Genomic DNA, 18,904 nt, shown 5'->3' on the forward strand with positions numbered 1-18,904 from the left:
GCCTGCAGTATATCATTATGTGAATATTTTAGCAAGAGTCTGTTTCCTCAGACTTTGTTCAGAAATATTTAATCTTTATTTCTTTATCCTTGTTGACTGCTAGTTTTTCTGGTAGTAGAGTTATAGACTAAAAATAACTTTCCTCCTGAACTTTGAGGATATTGTTTACTATAGCATTCAGTTATTGGTGATGACAAGTCTGATGTCAGTTTAATTCTTACTCCTTTGTAGTTACATGATTTTTTTACTCTCTGTAAGTTATTAGCATTTTCCTCATATTGGTTTTCTGAAATCTTAACACAATATGTCTAGGTGCTAAAAGAAAAAAAATTGTATTTGCTTGTTTTAATTTAGTCTCTTTTGGTAATTGTAGGTCTTTTCTGTGGAAAACATTTTTTCTCAGCTTTCTGAATTTTGTTTTGTTTTGTTTTCTCCTTTCTTAGTTCTTTTTTCCTAAAACTGTTCAGTGAAAGTTATTCTTTAGTAAAAGTCATTTTCTAAAATTCCTCTTCAGTGAAAGTATGTCCCTCATGTCTCTTAGCTTTTCTTGTTTTCCTTTGTATGATATTTTGAGAGAACATCTGGTCTTAACATGGTCATTTCACCTGAGACCATGCAGCTCATATTTTAAATTTCTAAGATTTCAGACTGATTTCTCTTTATATCTGCTGATCTCATGGGTGAAATAGCATCACAAACACTTTGTGGATATTTAATATACTATTTAAAAATAATCTGTTCAATCAGCTACTAATTAGCTAGTTTTTTGTGGGGTTTGTTATTTAATACATGTATATACTGTATATATACACGTGTATATGTATTTCTTGATTGTACTCTTTGTATTTGAGATTTCCTATTTTTCTTTGGGTGTATATTCACTCACGTGATTGTGAGGGGTGGGGAAGTGGTACTTGCTGCTCATGGGATATGCTGGGAATTTGTCTTTTGGATGGTAACCTCCCTTCCCTATCTCTTCTGGAGCTTAGTGTCTGTGCAGGTCACAACTCTATCCACATTTATAAATGTCACTGCTGACCTGACTTAGCAGTAGCACATAAGAGATTTGGGAAAATCAAATTAGCTTAACTGTTGAGATCCAAATTACATAAATTTTTGTTGTGAAAATTGAAACTGGCATATCAAGTCTAAGGGAAAGTTTGTGTTTAAGTCCCTTGTCTCTCCCCAAATGAACTACTGCATATAGTTTGGCATTTATCCTTCCAAACTTTAAAATACCAGTTGTATGCATATATATATATATATATATATATGCAGATTTAGAAATACATTATTTTTTATGTTTTAAAATATAATGATATAATGGCATGAAAACTGGACACATTTATTGACTTCTTATACATCCTAGTGCTTTCTACTTACCTCATTTAATTTCTGTAACATTTTTATGAGGGTAGGCATTAGTATAGTCTCAGTTTCATGGATGAGGTAAGGAGAGGATAAATATCTTACACAGGTAACATTAACTAGGAAATGATAATACTAGTATTCAAAAAAGTATGTCTGGCTCCAGCATTTGGACTACAGGTAGTAAGAGTTTTGCAGCTGTTAATTCTTGTGTACTTAATATTCACATCCGTGAAAGAGGTCTACCACATTCTTCTTAACTTCTTAGTCTTATTTAGTGTGGATGTTCCAGTATCTTTTTAAACTATTCTCTTGCTGGTGGGTGTGAAATTTGTTTGTTTTAGTCTTTTTTGTTTTTATTCTGTTTTGCTATTACAGTACAACAATAGGTATCTTGATGCATCATGTTAGTCTTAAGGTAGATATCTCAGCGTGTTTTTGGTGGGTCAGAGTATTCCACAGGTCCTGTCTATTTGTCCTTAAAAATGGTTATGACCATGAAGTCTTCTACCAACACTGTATGAGACTACTAACTCCTGTACATTATTGCTCACCAAACTATACACCATATTAAAGTTTATTTCCTTTTTTTTTTGTCATTCTCTTTTAGTGAAGTTGAACATCTTTTCTTCCATGTGTTGTTTTATGAATTATCTGTTTATGTTTCTTTATTTTTCTTTTGAATTGTTTGTCCTTTTGTTCACTAACTGATGTTCCTTTTCATTTTGGATATGAATCCCATGTAACTATGCTTTTTAGTTCCAAGTATTTCTCAGAATTTGTGGTTGCTTGTATTTCGTGTGCCTTTAAAGTACATATTCTGTTTGCTGTTGTACTCATACCCTCAATTGCTATTTTGATCCATTTGAACCGTTTATTTCAAAATCTACCTATTCCCTGTTAACTTGTGATGCTTTCTTTGTCATAGTCTTTTATTGCTTATGTCTGTCTTTTAGATAGATAGTTTATGGCAGTTATGTTTTTATACTTATGGTAATAATTATCCTTTGTCATATGTTCTCAAATCTGAATGGGCAAGCTTCATTTCTTACTACTTTTGGTTTTTTAATTGTCTTCCTATTTTTGCCATTTTTCCCCCCTTACATATTAACTTTTAAGTTTGTTGTGATAGAAAAGTATCTAGGTGATGTTTTGATAGAATTACTTTTAATAAATTTTATCCATGAAGTGATATTTTTGTACATTGAATCTAATATCCAATATAGCTTTAATATTTTGCATATTTTCATATATCTGAATTTTTCTTATATGCTAATGTTTCTAGATAATTTTTTATTGCTATTCTGAATTAAATGTTTTCTTCATTATATATCTTCTGACTGTGTTTGAGCTCTTACTGTTTTGGTCAGGATTTCTAGAATGATATTGAATATAGTATAGTACTTTTTGGTTTTTCCTTTAATGGAAATACCTATAGTGTTTTACCACTAAATATGAAGTTTCCTGTTGGTTTGCAGTAGCCTTTATCAGCTTAAGGAGCAATCTTTATGCTCTTAGTTTTTACTTTTATCAATGAATGAATATTGAAACATATTCAATGCCTTTTCCATTTCTGTGGAAAAGTGACAATTTTTGTAAGCATTTTAGGTTGTTAATAAATTTCTGAATGTGCTTAATTTTTTAATTGTTTAGAGGTGTTTAAAATTGAAAAATAGTGCAGTTTATGGTAGATAATTTATCTCTTCTTTTAGTAGTTAACCAGGTATATGGGGACAAAGGAATTTGAAGAAAATGCATAGTTTTTTCCTCTCATTTTTAAGATCCAACATAGAAAGTCTCAGTCATTTCCCACAGACTCCTTTTCTGTTGTCTCAAAGGAACTATTCTTTGCATAATGTATTTATTGAATCAGTTGCACCATTAACAGTGACATGCTAATCATATTTCTTCTCTACTCCAGGAGAATAGCTTCATTCTTTATTTCAACATTAAAAAGATGATAACATTTTAGGAGAGAAATATCATAACTATTTGTAAGTATTAAAATAAGGCCCTTGATCTGTATTTATGAACGCTTGAAAAGAGATTGGTGGCTTATTGCATCTATCATTGTATTTCTTTGGAATTTTTTCCCTCTTCTTTCCTTCTTTTTTGAATTCTGGAGGCTCTAGGCTCAGTTAAATACTTCCATATGGCGGAGAGCCAGATTTTCAAAAGGCCTGAACTCAGCATGTTCCTGTTGCTTAGCAACTACTTGTGAAGTCTTGTGGATATAACTGAATTATAAATAGGTTTATGAGCAGAAGTGCAATTGAAATTGAGAGTGGAAAGAAAAGCATACTCTCCTCCTCCTGCCCCATTTGAATTTTAGTTATTCTTAATGCAGAGTCAGTTTTCAGAAATCTGGCTCATAAAAATGGGACTAACCCTATTGAGGAAAACAATAAGGGTTCTGCAGAGGTCTTGTTTATAATTACTCAATTGAAAGCATGTTTTTGATTATTAAGATTAAACAGCCTGTATTGGAGAGATGGCAGTTAATGGAAAATAGAGAACTTTTAATTTTTGTGGTCATCCCTGTAGAAAGATGTCCGTACATTATATTACTGCCTATATTTCTCTTCCATATTTACATAAAAATCTACATGCAATAACACTTTAATCTTGGGCTATGTTTTTAATAACATTGTTTCTTTAGAGTGTCTTAAAAATTGTCCTATAATAGTGACTATGTAGGCATTTGAGAAATCCTTAATACATGAATAAACCAACGTGTCTTTAACATTCCTCAGTATAGCAATGCATTTTAGAGTGGAATTTATTAAAATTTTATTTAAGAATTAAAACGTGAAGGATCCATTTATTCTTCTAATTTAATTTCCATTTATTCCTGATGGAAAACTTTAGACCTAAAGATGTTAAATGATTTGCCTACACCAACCCCTCCCCTCAAACTTTTTTCTGTCAGTCCCTCTTACTGATGTATACCTACCAGCTCTTTTTTTTTGCACTCATATTTCATCAGTTTATATAAAATTTCATTGTGTTCTGTAATTTATAATAAAAATGTACAACTGAATTCAGGAACAAGCACAACTAACGTGAACAGGTTTAGAGACAGAAGAGGAACATGAGATCTCTGTGCATTTCTGGTTATCAGTATGTTTACAGAATGGTTAGAGAATTTTGGCTTATTTGGTAAGATTGTTAGGAGCACAGAGGTTGAGAGCTTCCAAAAATTCAGTGTTTTTTGTGCAGAGCTCTGCAGATTTTTTCAGTTCTAAAAAGATGAAAAGGAACTCTATTGGTTTGGATAAATGAACTCTGTATTTTCTTAAAATAAATCATAAACTTAATATAATAGCTTCTGACATCCCAACCTGTGTGAAACTAAGCTTCTTAGGGACATTTGCTAGAAGGAATTTCATAAAATTGTATTCTTACGCATTGTTTGCCAGGAAAATTTTAGAATGAGAATGTAATTTTTCTTACTTTGTTCCTGGGAAGTACTGATCCGTTCTGAGTTGTATGTCTAGGAGACATCTTGCTATCAAAACCATAACTTTTTTTCTTAAGTTATAACTGAAGAAAGATGTAGGTTTATAAGTAGGATTAGCTGAAAAAATCATGGTAAATATAAGTCTAATTAGGTATGCAAGGAGGGATAATGGACTAGCAATATTGCTTTGCTCCAGGGGAGAATTTCAGTTTTGTATGGAATAGGAAAGAAGATTAGGGTTCCTTTTGTTTAGTTATGGTTAGTATTAAAATGAGGCTTCTCTAAACATAGGCTGGGGCCAGAGAACATCTGACTCTCAGCTGACATTTTAAACTCTAGTGGGTTATTGAGAGGGGAAACCCAGGTTTGGGGGAAGTGAGATGAGAAATGGACAGTAAAGTTTCTAGAACTATCTGAACTTCTCCAGGGCATTTTAATTGCTGTATTAATCGTTAACACTAAGGTACTGTGGATTATTCAGCTACCCCAAGATTCAAATTAGTATGTGATAAGATGTGTGACTACTCTGAACAATGTTCTACAGATATCCTGCTTTTTCTATCTTCTTGGAATAAAACTGGACTGCATAGGTAAAAAAAATTTAAGTATTACAGCTGCTTTAAATAATAAAAAAATATGAAGTGCCAAGATTTATATTTAAAGTGATACTGACTTACATATCTAGAATTATAAAATAATTTTTCCCAGTTTTGTTTTTTCCCTGTGTATTGTTTGCCATCTTTAGGAATTAAAATCTACTCCAGTGTAAATTTGTATTTACAAAGAATCATGCATATTATCAGTATATGACCCATTTGAAATATTCTCCCCCACTAATTGTAACTTATAGGCTAATTCATTCTGCTTTCCTTTGTGATGAGTAAAGTATGTTCAGAGAAAGTAAACAAAATCTCTGTACATAGAAGATATAAGTTACCTTACACATGTGAATATAATTGTAGTTAGATTCTGGATGGCCAAGTCACATATGAATACAACATTAAGAAAGGTAAATAAGCTAAGTTGCATTTCATCCAGGCCAATGTTTATAATAACAATATTTGTGTTTTTAAAAGCTTGGTTAAATTTAATTTTAAAATCTAGCTATCCTTAAATGTTTAGATTAAAAAGGTATGTTGCTCAATGAATTTCTCTTCTGATTTTTTCCATATTTCACTGGAGCTTTTTTTGTTACTTAAAACTGTTGCCTGTTCCCATATGTTTAAAGCTTCTAAGCTTTATTTGTGATTAAAATATTTTAATTATATTAAAATAATATAATAATATTTATAATATATTATAATTCTCATAATTAAATTTTTAGACTTTTCTAGTATTGAATATATAAATTCATTTTGCAATTTGGATAACAGATATTGACCAAAGAGAAATATTTTAAAATTAGTTTACCATTTCATTGAAACACATTGATGGAGGGTTTAATGTAAGAAATACATAGGATATGTACTTTGATAAATATCTTTTGTTTTAACATGATTTGACTGTTTAGCCAGCCTTTCATTTCAACAACTATAATTTAAATTCTTATTTAATCCCACCCCCTTTTCCCCCCTTATTTTTTGGATTTGGTCATTTCTTATTGGCCCATAATCTTCATAGTTATTACATTAGACTGTGTATTGTTTGCTATTTTTAGGAATTAAAATCTACTCCAGAGTAAATTCATATTTACAAAGAAGCATACTTATTAAGCATTATTAGGTTGAAAAGTTAAAATGATGAAAATACATTCTGTTGTCTGGGTAACAATAAGAAATGTCAACACTGTTAACTTTAACATTACCCCACTAAGACAAAATAGAAAAATCTAAAATAACAGTATTATACACATTATATTTTTACATGTTTAACTTTTACTTGACATGAGCAGTAAGAATTTGTTTTCCTCATTGACAGGAATTATTTTAATTTGATTGGGAAAATTACTGAATGCCTACTGTGTGGAAGACATTACTGTGTGTTGGAACAAATTTGTATTAAAAATGAATAAGACATACTCTCCACCCTATCGAGAGATCTACTTTGATAAATTATCTAATCTTTGTATTTTTAATACTTAGTAAACCGTCTTTTACCCGTAATTCAAATTCCCAAATAATTACAGTGGAAATGTGCTAGAAAAAAATGCAGTGCTGTTCAGATTGTGAAGGGTTTTATAGAGCTTTAAATGTACTATAACTGTTATTAAAGTGCCTCATTATTCTCCTGAAAAAAAGAAAAATGCTAAAATATATATGTACACACACACATACACACATTTACATATATAAGTAAAATAATATGGACAATGGCATGTAACTTGAAAGTGGCTCATATATGTGGCTTAGCTTTCATTTTTCTTTAATTGCCACCTAACAAGAAAAGGTGCCAAGTTAGTATTTTAGATGACAAAATGCAAGACACATCTTTTTCCCTATGAAAATAAAGTGTTTTTAATGGTAGTCTTGTTCTTATATTCACAGCTATTCTGGGATTCATACTAGCATATTGTTTCTATTTTTAGGCTGTTGCCAGGCAGGTTTAAAATTTCTCTTCTTATGTTGCCCAATTTCTAGCTTTCTGATAGGTTACATGAACGTGATTGCTTTAGCCAACCACAGTGACTATGCAAATTGTATTTCAGTTTCTGTTGCTGTGAGAGAACTGATAAGATGGCTGCAGGGGGCTCCCTTTGGGGTATGTTTACTGCTTTTAAAGAAGATTTTCATCATTATATAGTAATAAGCAAAAGTAGATTTCTTTCAAAATGATATTTTTTAAAATATGAAATCAAAGTAAAATTTTTAAGGCTTGAAAGATGCCTTTCTTGTGTCACATCTGATTAATTTTAATGGTGCTATGTATTGCACTCTCTCAGAGGCAGCATTATGTGCAAGTTGGTGTATATTGTTACTTTTTGTTAATAAATACCGACTCCCCAAAGAAGGGCTATCCTCTATATATAAACTTGCTGTATGTGAACATGCCAATATGTTGGTTTACAATTCTTTCAAAAATATTCTAGATTATTACCTTTGCTTCCTAAAGGAATAATTTAGGTTTTTCATTTGAAAGTTATTTTAGACATTAATTACATATATAACACATTGTTCTTTTAGCCAGTATTTACTAAGTGTATATTATGTGCCAGAGACTATGCTTAATAATGTCATACCAGAATACTTATTTTTTGTTCTTTTGTTAAAATGACCTCTGAGGCACATCATGATGATATCAGCATATCTTAAGATGTTTTCTGACAACAAATCTTTAGATACTTAAAATGTATTTATCTTACAGTAGATACATGATGAGATGTGCTAAAGTGTTTCATTAAAGAATACATAAACACAGGTATTAAAGTCTATTTGTAATAATTCTAAAAATACACTTAAGGTATTGACACATCATGATGAATAAAGACAATATTGATAAAATGTGACAAAGCCTTATGTAGCTCCTGAACGTTTAGTAAGTATACCTCATTTTAAAGTAAAGTTATCAATATTAATTACATATAAGGCCTTTTAGATACAGTACCAGTTTATGAAAGAAGAGATTGCTGCTGTTTCATTTAAGACTTTCTGGTCCTTCTGGTAAAAGATAGTTAATTGCATATTCTATATGCAGGATTACTGTAACTTTGTAGTAAGTTTTGAAAATGCAAAGTGTGATTCCTCGGTGTTGGGTTTTTCCTTTTTTTTGATGATAGAATGTTCTTTATATGGTTATTTCATGCCCATTATCATCATCCTGTGAGTAAGCATACTTTAGAATTATGTTCCATTTAGGGCAGCAAAAAAGAGTACCTGGCTTATCTAAGAGGAGCACATAGAGAACAAGGCAGCTGTTACTTTACACATATTACCTTTCATCACCAGTCTACTTCTTGGCCTAGAAATGTAAACTCCTAAAGTATGTTCCAACATTCAGTTCTCTTAGTATTTTTTTTGGGTCCATGTTGAAATTGTGACCCAGTAAAGGGAGGTTAGGTGAAAAAAACAAATGAAAAACAAAATATTCAGTTCTACTATTTTTGTTTTAAATAACTGGTTTATTGAGATATAATTCACATGCTATACAATGCATCTATTTATAATGTAAAACTCAGTGGATTTTAAAATAGTCACAGAGTTGAGCAGCATTGCTACAATTAATTTTAGAACATTTTTATTATCCCATAAAGAAAGTCTGTGTACCCTTTAGCAGCCACTCCTCATTTTGTCCTCAACACTGGGCACCTACTAATTTGTGTTGTCTTTATAGTTTTTCTTTTCTGGACATTTTGGATTAACAGAATCATGAATTTGTGCCTTTTTGTGACAGGCTTCTTTTTTACTAAGTATGTTTTTCAAGATTCTTCCATGTTGTAACATCAGTATGTCATTCCTTTTTAATGGCTAGATAATATTTCATTGTATGGATATGCCACAATTCATGTATTCATTTATTACTTACTAGGCATTAGGGTGGTTATGGCTGTTATGAATAGTACTTCTGGGAACATATGTGTATGAGTTTTTGTATGGACATACATTTTTATTTCTTTAGAATATATACCTAGGAGTGGAATTGTCATGTTTTATGACAACTCTATGTTTAACCTGTTGAGGAAATGCCAGAAGGTTTTCCAAAGCAACTGTTAACATTTTATAATCCCACCACTGTGCGGTTTCTAGTTTCTCTGCAACCTTTTTAATGCTTGTTAGTTTCTGTCCCTTTGATTAAAGCCATCTGGAGGTGTGTGAGGTTATTTCATTGTGGTTTTGATTTATATTTCTCTGATGACTAATACTGTTGAGTATCTTTTCATGTTTACTGTTTATTGGCTTATCTTTGGAGAAATACCTGTTCAAATCCTTTGCTCATTTAACACTTTTTTGAGTTGTAACAGTTTTTATATATTCTTATTTTATAAAGTCTCTTATTAGGTACATCCATCTTTGTAAGTATTTTCACCCATTGTGTGAGATGTTTTACTTTCTTGGTGGTACCCTTGAAGCACAAAATTTTTTAATTTTGATGAAGTCCAGGTCATCTATCCTTTTCTTTTGTTGCTTCTCTTTAGGTCCATATGTAAGGGAACATTGCCTATTCTAAGGTCACTTAGATTTATATCTGAATTTTTTTTTTATGATTTAGAAGTTTTAACTCTTAAATTTAGGTCTTTGATGCATTTGGAGTTAGCTTATGAGAGGTCCAAATTCATTCTTTTGCATATGACTATCCAGTTGTCCTGCAGTATTTGTTGAAAATACTACCCTTTTACCATTAAATGGTCTTGGCATCTTTGTTGAAAATCAACTGACCATAAATATAAGGGTTTCTTTCTCAACTGACATTTCTACTCCATTGCTTTATATGTCTGTCATTTTGCTAGTAGTACCACACTATCAGGATTGATTACTTTAACTTTGTAGTAAGTTTTGAAAATGCAAAGTGTGATTCCTCAGTGTTGGGTTTTTTTTTTTCAAGATTGCTTTGGCTATTTTGGATCCCTTGGATTTCTATATGAATTTTAGGACAGCTTACCAATTTCTGCAGAGAAGATAACTGGGATTTTGATAGGCATTGCTTTGAGTCAGTAAATCAATTTTGGGAGTATTGACATTTAATATTAAGACTTTTAATCCAATAGTGTGCAGTATTTTTCTGTTTATTTAAGAATTTAAATTTCTTAAGCACATATTAAGTTTTGTATTTCTTTTTGTTAAATTTGTCATTTTTGATGTCATTGTGAATGGAATTGATTTCTTTCACTTTTGAAATTGTAATTATATAGAAATACAATAGAATTTTAGTATATTGATCTTACGTCTTACAGCCTTCTAAACTTATTTACTGGTTCTAATAATTTTTTAGTGGATTCTTTATAATTTTCAAGTATAAGACTATCATATGCAAATAGTTTTAGCCTTTTCTTTTCAGGTTGGGTGACCTTTATTTCATTTTCTTTCCTCATTGCTCTGGCTCAGACCTCTAGTCAAAACTGACTAGAAGGGTTAAGAGCAAACATTTTGTCTTGTTCCTGATCTTAGGGCAAAATCTTTCTGTCTTTTGCTGTTACGCAAAGTATGATGTTAGCTGTGGAATTTCAGTTCGAGGAAATTCCCTTCTAGTTTGTTGAGTTGAGTTCTGTTACTTGTTAAGATGACTTACAGATATGTTACTTCTTAAAAGATAATTGAATATGTAAGAACCTGCTGGCAATACTTTTAAAGCTAATATATATAATACAGTCTGGTGAAATTAAGATTCTACTGTCAGACCTCATTTACTGGGTGGATAGGCCTTACCAATTTTATTAAATGACTTCTCTGTTTTCACAGAGATAGAGAAGAAAACTGTGACAAATACCATATAGTTTGTTAACCATTCTGATAAAACAACCCATGGTAGCAAAATTTAAAGGATAGAATGCCTAAGAAGGGAGCCTGTGCTCATGAAAACAAGTTTGTGCTGAATTAGTTTAACTTGACTTATTAACCAAGTTAAAATTATCATCCATATAGCAGCATGCTTATTGATGTATTAATTCAGATCATAGGTAAATGTGGATTTATTTAAATTATTGCTTAAATGAGAAAAGTTTATGCCTTGGTATAGACTGACATATAATTGACCCTTGATAAGTGTCAATTCCTTTTTCTGACACCAGAAAGTGTGTTGTTTAGTTAATTAAAAGGGGAATTTATAATATAAATTATAATATAGAATTTATAACATTTGGTTAATTAAAAGGGGAATTTATTATGCCTTGGTATAATAAATATCAAACTCAGTATTACACTTATCTGTGTTAAGGAGTTGGGGATGGGGAAAGAGGAGCACACTATCTGGTAGTGATATGGAGAGGGCTGTATTTTTTATTTGTTTTGTTTCTTGTTTGGCTGAAGGGTACACACATGGGTATTATATCAGACTTTATGTCTTATTGTATGTTCACAGTTTTTACACTAATGTTAGAACCTAGAGTAGACCCAGTTTTGTTGCTTTAGAAATCTTTCTTATAATAAGCTTTTTAAAAGTGTGGTACTTTATATAATGTTGTGATTATCACTGTAATATTATATATTCACTATTATTCTCTTCCTGTAAGATTATATACCTGCCTTTTGCCATGTGACATGCAGTATTATCCCATGGCAGCTTTTTACTTCCTCACCTACTTAATGTCTAACTTGGGTTTTATCCAGTTGATTGTGAAAGTGATGTATCCTATGTCTACAGAGAGGCTTTAAAATCCATTATGTATTGTATGGGTCTGTTACTGTGATGGTCTTTTCTCTCTGCCACAAGGCCTAGATTGGGCAGTGGTTGAGGGGGCCTACTCCTTCAGTCTTTGACCTAGAGCGTATTATTATCTAGTGAAAGCTGACTGATATGGAAACTAAATTCTCCACTCTTGCTTCTTAGGTGGTGTCAGTAAGCAAAGTAAGCTATCCCCTGGCATTTGAAGAGTTTACATCTTTCAGCTTCTCATAAATTATTCTGGGTGTTTTAATTCACCCAAGCAAAGTGTGAAAAATACATTTGGACAAGTGGCTTAAATTCCTGAGGAATTAGTACTAGCTCTCTGTCATTTTACTCCTTGTCTTTATAGATAGTAGTGGAGTTCAGTAAGTGGGACAAGCTAGTGGGTAGGGCCCTGGTGGATAACTGGCTAATTTTCTAATTAGAGTTTGATTTGATAAATACATTCTAAAATTTAATTTGTTGGATCAAGTCAGTTAGTTTTAATTTGCCCATATAACAGAATGATTGCCAAAATACAGTTAGAGAAGTGGTTTTAAGATCTCTTGCATTTTTTCATATAGACTACCCTGGAATTTCCTAAAACATAGCAGTGAATGCAACAGGTTAGACTGTAGTGATCATAATGGTTTTGATGTCACCAAAATTTCAAGGGCATGGTTTGCTCCTGCTTTGTCCAAGGAATTGTTGGTGAACCATACTCCCTATTTCCTTTGTTGTTACATTTTAAAACTTATTTAGGGGATACTCCATTCCACATTTTGATACCCCAGCTAATATCAGCAACTTGGCAGGCAAAAAGAGTTATTTGTTGAGGTGTCAAATACTATGATTACTAATTACTTTATTGGCTATGTGATTATTATACAACATATTTCAGTGGTTTTAGCTATTGACAGTGGTTTTATGCAATTGAGAGAACTATATCATAGGAGTGAGGAATTGTGAACTATACGGGGAACACAGGATACTTAAGTAAAAATCCCAGTGCTTTGTGAGTGACTGGAGAGAGAACTTAAGGAAGCAAGAGAAAATGGAAACATGATGAAAATCTTTATGGGATTTTAAACAGAAGTAGTGATTATGTTTTGCTAAAGTTTTAGAAAAATAATTATTAAAAGATGACAAGATATCCGGCATTTAAGACAAAAATTTGGAAGATTAGTGTACTAAATTTGAGTAGGTAAGTATTAAAGAGGATGAACCATTGCATTATCAGGTTTATCAGTTTCATTAACATGCAGTAAAGTCGATTATTAACATTTATTGTGAACACACTGATTATCCTTTATGATTTTATTTTCGGGGTTATTCCAAAATTCTCAAAGTTTAGGAGTGCAAAATAAAATCATGCAGTTCTCAGCTGAGAATGGGGTTCTTAAAGATTCCTGGAGCAGAGTTGAATTTCTGAAGAGACTGGAAATCATCACCATAAAGAAATTATTTAAAGAGTAGGTTATTATTAAGCAGGCCTATTGACTAATATTTATTTAAGCCATTTAATGAAAAATCAAATTTGAATAAAGTTATTTTCAGCACCCATTTTTTAGAATGTTATATAAAATGTGAACACCATGAATGTGTAATTCGAGTACCTGTGTCAAAGGTGGAAGTGTCACATGTTTAAATAGCTTTGCTTAATTAACATTTTGCAAGTCTTTCCTAAGTTTTATTTTTAAGTATGCATCAGGTATCCATAATTTCGAATTAACTTAGTGTTTGTGTAAGTGCGTTTGACCCAACAATCCTGCTGCTTCCTGTTGTTCTGTTAGTTAAGGCTGTTTTTGGAAAGCAGTAGTACAGACCTTGTTTGTTTAATCAGAAAAGCCCTACTGTAGGGCTGTTATTCAAACAAAGAATCTGGGAGTATATTAGAATGTGTTTACATTTTTCATCGTTCACCTTTATTTTCACACCGCTTGGATTCTTGGTAGAGCACTTGCCCTCATCTGCTTCCCTTGTTGCTGGGCAAGGTTCATGACGCTGATATCTGATTGGTTTTAGCCAACTACGGCTTTGAGCCAATCAGGGAGCGAATTTCAGTTCTCTCACAGGACGAAACATTGCAGCAGCTGCTGATTTATTTTTCCTATGGGGAGATTATATAAACTAAGAGTATGGCTGCAGCAAGCTCCCTCTTGGGTATGTTTGAAAAATTGCAAGATTTAATCTGTAACTGAAGGAGAAAAATATGAGGTTTATGTTTAAAACTTGTTTACTAAGAAAATCTGATAGGTAGTGAATTTGAGAAAAAATATGTTCTGATGACAGATTTCCTATTTTTATAATTTTACATTTAAAGGACTGTAGGATGATGTAATGTAAGAAAAATTACCCTTCAGTTTACATGACTATTTACTGTGTGATTCACACATTTGGTTTATGGCTTCAAAAGGGGAGTGCTCATACAACCTTTTTGTAACCTGCTGGGGTAGGCAAGGAGAAAAGGCTGTAGTCATTGTACTTACAACACTTAATATAGGTTGTCAACAATCAGACATTTTAATTTCATTATGTATCAAACTAAGTTCAGTGCAGTAGACAACAAAAACACCTTATAATGCCATTTATAGTAAACCTTTAGGTCTACGTACTATTAAGTTTTGGAAATCTTGTAACAATAGTGATAGGTGGGTATGAAAATAATCTTGTTATTTGGACTTAAGGTTTTGCTGGATTTTTAGTTATAGATGTTTTATGAATGTTGAGGACTATAGATTTTTTTAAAAGAAATTTCTATTTGAATTTACAGATTTTAACCCATTGCGTAGAAAGGTGTGTTCTTGTTATGTATTGTCCATGTTTAACTCATTCCCCAACATTCATGGACATTGAAAGGAAGACAAATTAAAATTTAAAAAATGTGTAAATCTTATTTGTTTTTGTGGTATACTTAATGCATATTATATGGATTTAGGATTTTATGCCATTATGTTCTAGGTTACTTACATCAGACAAAGAACCTCACTAAAGTGTTACGGATCCAGGTTTTGACTATGTTTTCTCTAACCTTATTGTCTGTCTCCTGTTGCTGGGCAGGAATCAGAGTGCTGGCTACTGATTGGCTGAGTTTGTGAGCAGCTCTTGAACAGCCACTTAAATTCTTGAGCTTTTTCAGCAGGCAGATTGTAGGCTTAAGACATTACAGCTTTTGGTAATACTTCCGTTTGTTGTTTCCTAGTTCTGATCTCTTTGCTAGAAAGAAGAGTGAAAGGAGTGGGTGGAGGGGGACGAAGCAGAGGAGAAAATGATGTTTTCACTGAAAAAATAAGAGGCTCATTGGGCTTTCCTTAAAAATAATTTACTTAAAATTTGTAAAAAATTTCCAAGTCATAGAAACTTTTTTGCAGGTAACACACCTTTCTTGGTTCTTTAAGAATAAATTCCTTTGATAAAGATGAAACCCTTGTTAATGCTGTAGAAAAAGATTTTATTGGTTATGGTATTTCCCAGAGTTCTTAAATCTGAATATTAATGGTAAGATTTAGTGAAAACATTTTTTTTTACTGCCGTCCTGAAAAAAATATTTTCAGGAGAAAGTAATTCACCACATTTTACAAGATACGGCAGACATTTTCTACTGTGAAATCTAAATGCTTTTCCATGTGAAAACGAGTTGCAGTCATGTTAGAGCTTCATGATTCTAGTGTTGCCATCCAAAAGAGTATATTTCTTTGGTAGAATTGTTTTGTGAGTGACATCTTAGTTCCAGATGATGGTATTTAAAGTGATCCTTAGAAATGTTTTGTTTTGGCAGTGTAGCCATGGATACTTGTTTACAGGTAACACACCCTTTCAAATGTGTATCTTTCTTAAACATACTTTGCTTATGCAAAATAGATTTTTAAAAACTTACTGCTGATTGGTTTGCACAGATATGGCCGAACTAGTTTGAACTGGTTGTTCATGCTGCTTCCTTATTGCTTTGTCTGCTTTTCATTATACTTAGAACCCATGAAAGAATGGCTGTAGTGTGCTCCCTTGTGGGTATAGATGGTAGTTATTCTGTAATTCTTTGAATAGTACTTTATTATTAACTGAATTGAATGTCATTTTGTTGATAAAACCAGCTTGCTTGGATTATATTTATCTTTATTAAATGTTTGGTGATGGCAGATGTGATGTTTGTGTGTTGGATTTTCTGATCAACATACAAAATAACAAAAGTATTTAAGAGAAATTTGATTCTTTATGACTTAAAACATTCTGAATATACATAGGCAATTATGATAACTTTATTGAATGCTCACTACATTCTAAGTCCTTACTGTGTAAAATCTCATTTAATAATCACCACAACTTCCGTGTCAGGTACTGATCCTCCTCTTGTAGTATAGCTAAAACTATACGTCGGAATGTTCGGCAACTTGTCCTGTATCACACAGTAAGTACATGGGAGTGCTGGAATGCAAATCCATGTTTCTGTCTGCAGAATTCTTGCTCTTAGTGGAGTTACTAAAAATTATAAAAATGTACTTCTTTTTAGAGAAATGCTTGCTTTTTATGACTGGCAGTAACTGCCAGCTAGCCATATAGCAGCTGAGAAATGTGGATATTATGAGCTCAAAGTCCAAAAGAATTGCAGTTAAGTATTTGAAAATATTTAAACAGTGACCATACTCCTTAAGTTATAAATGTAATAATTTTGTATGTTTGGAGTCAACAGGGAAGAGTGACTAAAAAGTTTTCATTGTATCTTCTTTGCAGGAAAATTTTTAGTTAGAAGGGGTTTGGAAAAGATGGTGGGAAAATAAACTTGAAGTTTAAATTTTAGACTACCCTTAAAATAGTGCCTATGATAATTTTTGCATTGACGTTTCTGTTCAGTTGAAAGGTAATTTTTCTAAATAGCTTCATTCAGTTCATAAATTAAAAGTCTAGGAAGACAAAGAAATATAAGTAGTTAGCTTAAAGTGAGAGAAGGAATGCAGAATGTGCCGTAATCTAGAGGTACTGTTACAAAGTGGTGGGTTCTCAAGCTATATTGGTCTCCAGCTAATAGGCTGGGCCAGTGTTGTATGCCTTTCAGACAAAGGAACAGTGGTATACCAGGAACACACCTGCAACTGAACAAATTGGGTTTATTTGTTGGAGTGAGGGAGAATGCTCACTAGGGGAAACTGTGAGGGTACATCAGTAAAAGGATATTAAGAAAAAATCTAGTATAGATTTGGTTATAGTATAGGCTAGGTTATTTGGGGGAAGCTTGGAGGAAGCAGAGCCTCATTCTGGGTTGGGTGCTGTCAGAAAATAGGGACAATTCTATATTTGGGAATCTCATTCTTATCTGTAAGGAAGACAACCTGCAGTGAGTGAGGATTAAGCCTCTGTTCGATAAAATGATAAAGAAGTAACCATCATTCATTTAGTCAGAGAAGGAGAGTTCAGTATTTTGTGGATTGCACAGCGACCTTGTGTAATTTGATTGTTGAGGTGCTTTATGTCCAGAGAACAATAGGGCTTAGTTAGCTGTAAGCATCATCAGTTTATAATAACATTGAGGCTTAGCTGTGACTCTTAGATAAATTCCCAGGTGTCAGCGGCTTTTTAAAAAAAATCTTTTCCAGCTAATGCAGGTATATCCTACCATTGTTCCTGCTGATAGTAGTGATGGTAAGTGCTATGCAATGTGAAAGCAATATTCTTCCTCCCTGTACATCTTAATCCTTAAGGGACTTTTTGTTTTATTCCATTATAGACTGATGACATTGTCTTTCTCTAGGACCAAATCCTACTCCTTGCCTTAACTGCTCTAGCCAAATGTTAACAAAGGAATGGTGATAAAGAGCATCCTTGCCTTGGTTCTGATCTTACTTCAATTAAGTATGATATCTGTAGTTTTCTTTATAGATAACCCTTATTAGATATGAATAGTTTTCTAATTTTAGTTTTTGGAGATTTTAAATTATGAGTCAGTGTTTAATTTTGTTGAATGAATATTCTGTATCTGTTGAGATGATCTTTTGTTTATTTTCACCCTCTATTATGTTTATGTGGTGAATCAGATTGCTTGAATTTTTTTTTTGCCCTCAAATAGCAGAGATTTATTGTCTCACAGCTGTGGAGGCTATCCTAGAAGTTTGAAAGCAAGGTGTTTCAAGGCCATGTTGCCTTTGAAGAAGCTAAGGAAGGATCTGTTCCAGACCTCTCTCCTGTGTCTTGTGTCTTAGCCTAACCCCAGTTTTCCAGTGATGTTCTTCCTGTGTGTATGTCAGTGTCAGATGTTCCCCTTTTTATAAGGACATCATCATATTGAGTTAGGTACTAATGACCTTATTTTCACTTGATTACCTCTGCAAATACCTTATCCAAATAAAGTCATATTCTGAGGTATTGGGCTCTAGGGCTCTAACTTATTTTTATCAAGTGGACACCTTGGTTTGGTCTAAAATAAAGCTATAATTCTTTATGATTCATTCATAATCTACACTGCTTAATTTTTGAACATGAAACCAAACTTAGATTTTTTAAATGAGCTTCACATGTCACAATGTTTTATTACCTTTTTGAGAAACATACTTGTAAGTAACTCACAGATGAAAGAAGAAATCATAATGGAAATTACAAAATATTTTAACAATGACAATGAAAACATGACATCAAAATATGAGATGCAGCTAAAGCAGTGCTTGGAGGGAAATTGATAGCTTTTACATGCATATATTACAAAAGAGGAAAGATAGAAAATTAATGGTTGATGTTTAATATGTTGAAGAACTGACAGTTTTCCAAAGCAGCTGCACCATTTTACAATACCACCTTGTGTGGTATTGTAAATACCAGCATTGTGTGAAGGTTCCAGTTTGTCTGCATCCTTGCCAA

At 32.3% G+C, this 18,904-nt stretch overlaps 1 protein-coding gene across 7 annotated transcripts in view; it reads left to right on the top strand.

The window, feature by feature from the left end:
- The window catches only part of ATF7IP (activating transcription factor 7 interacting protein), a 142,661-nt gene that overhangs the window by 27,756 nt on the left and 96,001 nt on the right, over positions 1-18,904 (top strand). The window contains exon 2 of one of the 7 annotated variants that reach the window (XM_036909265.2): positions 17,650-17,695. The exons of 4 other annotated variants lie outside the window; for them this stretch is intronic. The gene's annotated coding sequence lies outside the window, so the exon portion shown is untranslated. Of the gene's footprint in view, positions 1-6,535; positions 7,526-13,531; positions 14,225-17,649; positions 17,696-18,904 lie in introns of those variants that run through there. 2 more of the 7 variants (XM_036909271.2, XM_036909281.2) reach the window with 2 other exon arrangements.

This window comes from Manis pentadactyla, chromosome 14 (assembly GCF_030020395.1).
Source record: "Manis pentadactyla isolate mManPen7 chromosome 14, mManPen7.hap1, whole genome shotgun sequence".
Taxonomy (NCBI): Eukaryota; Metazoa; Chordata; class Mammalia; order Pholidota; family Manidae; genus Manis; species Manis pentadactyla.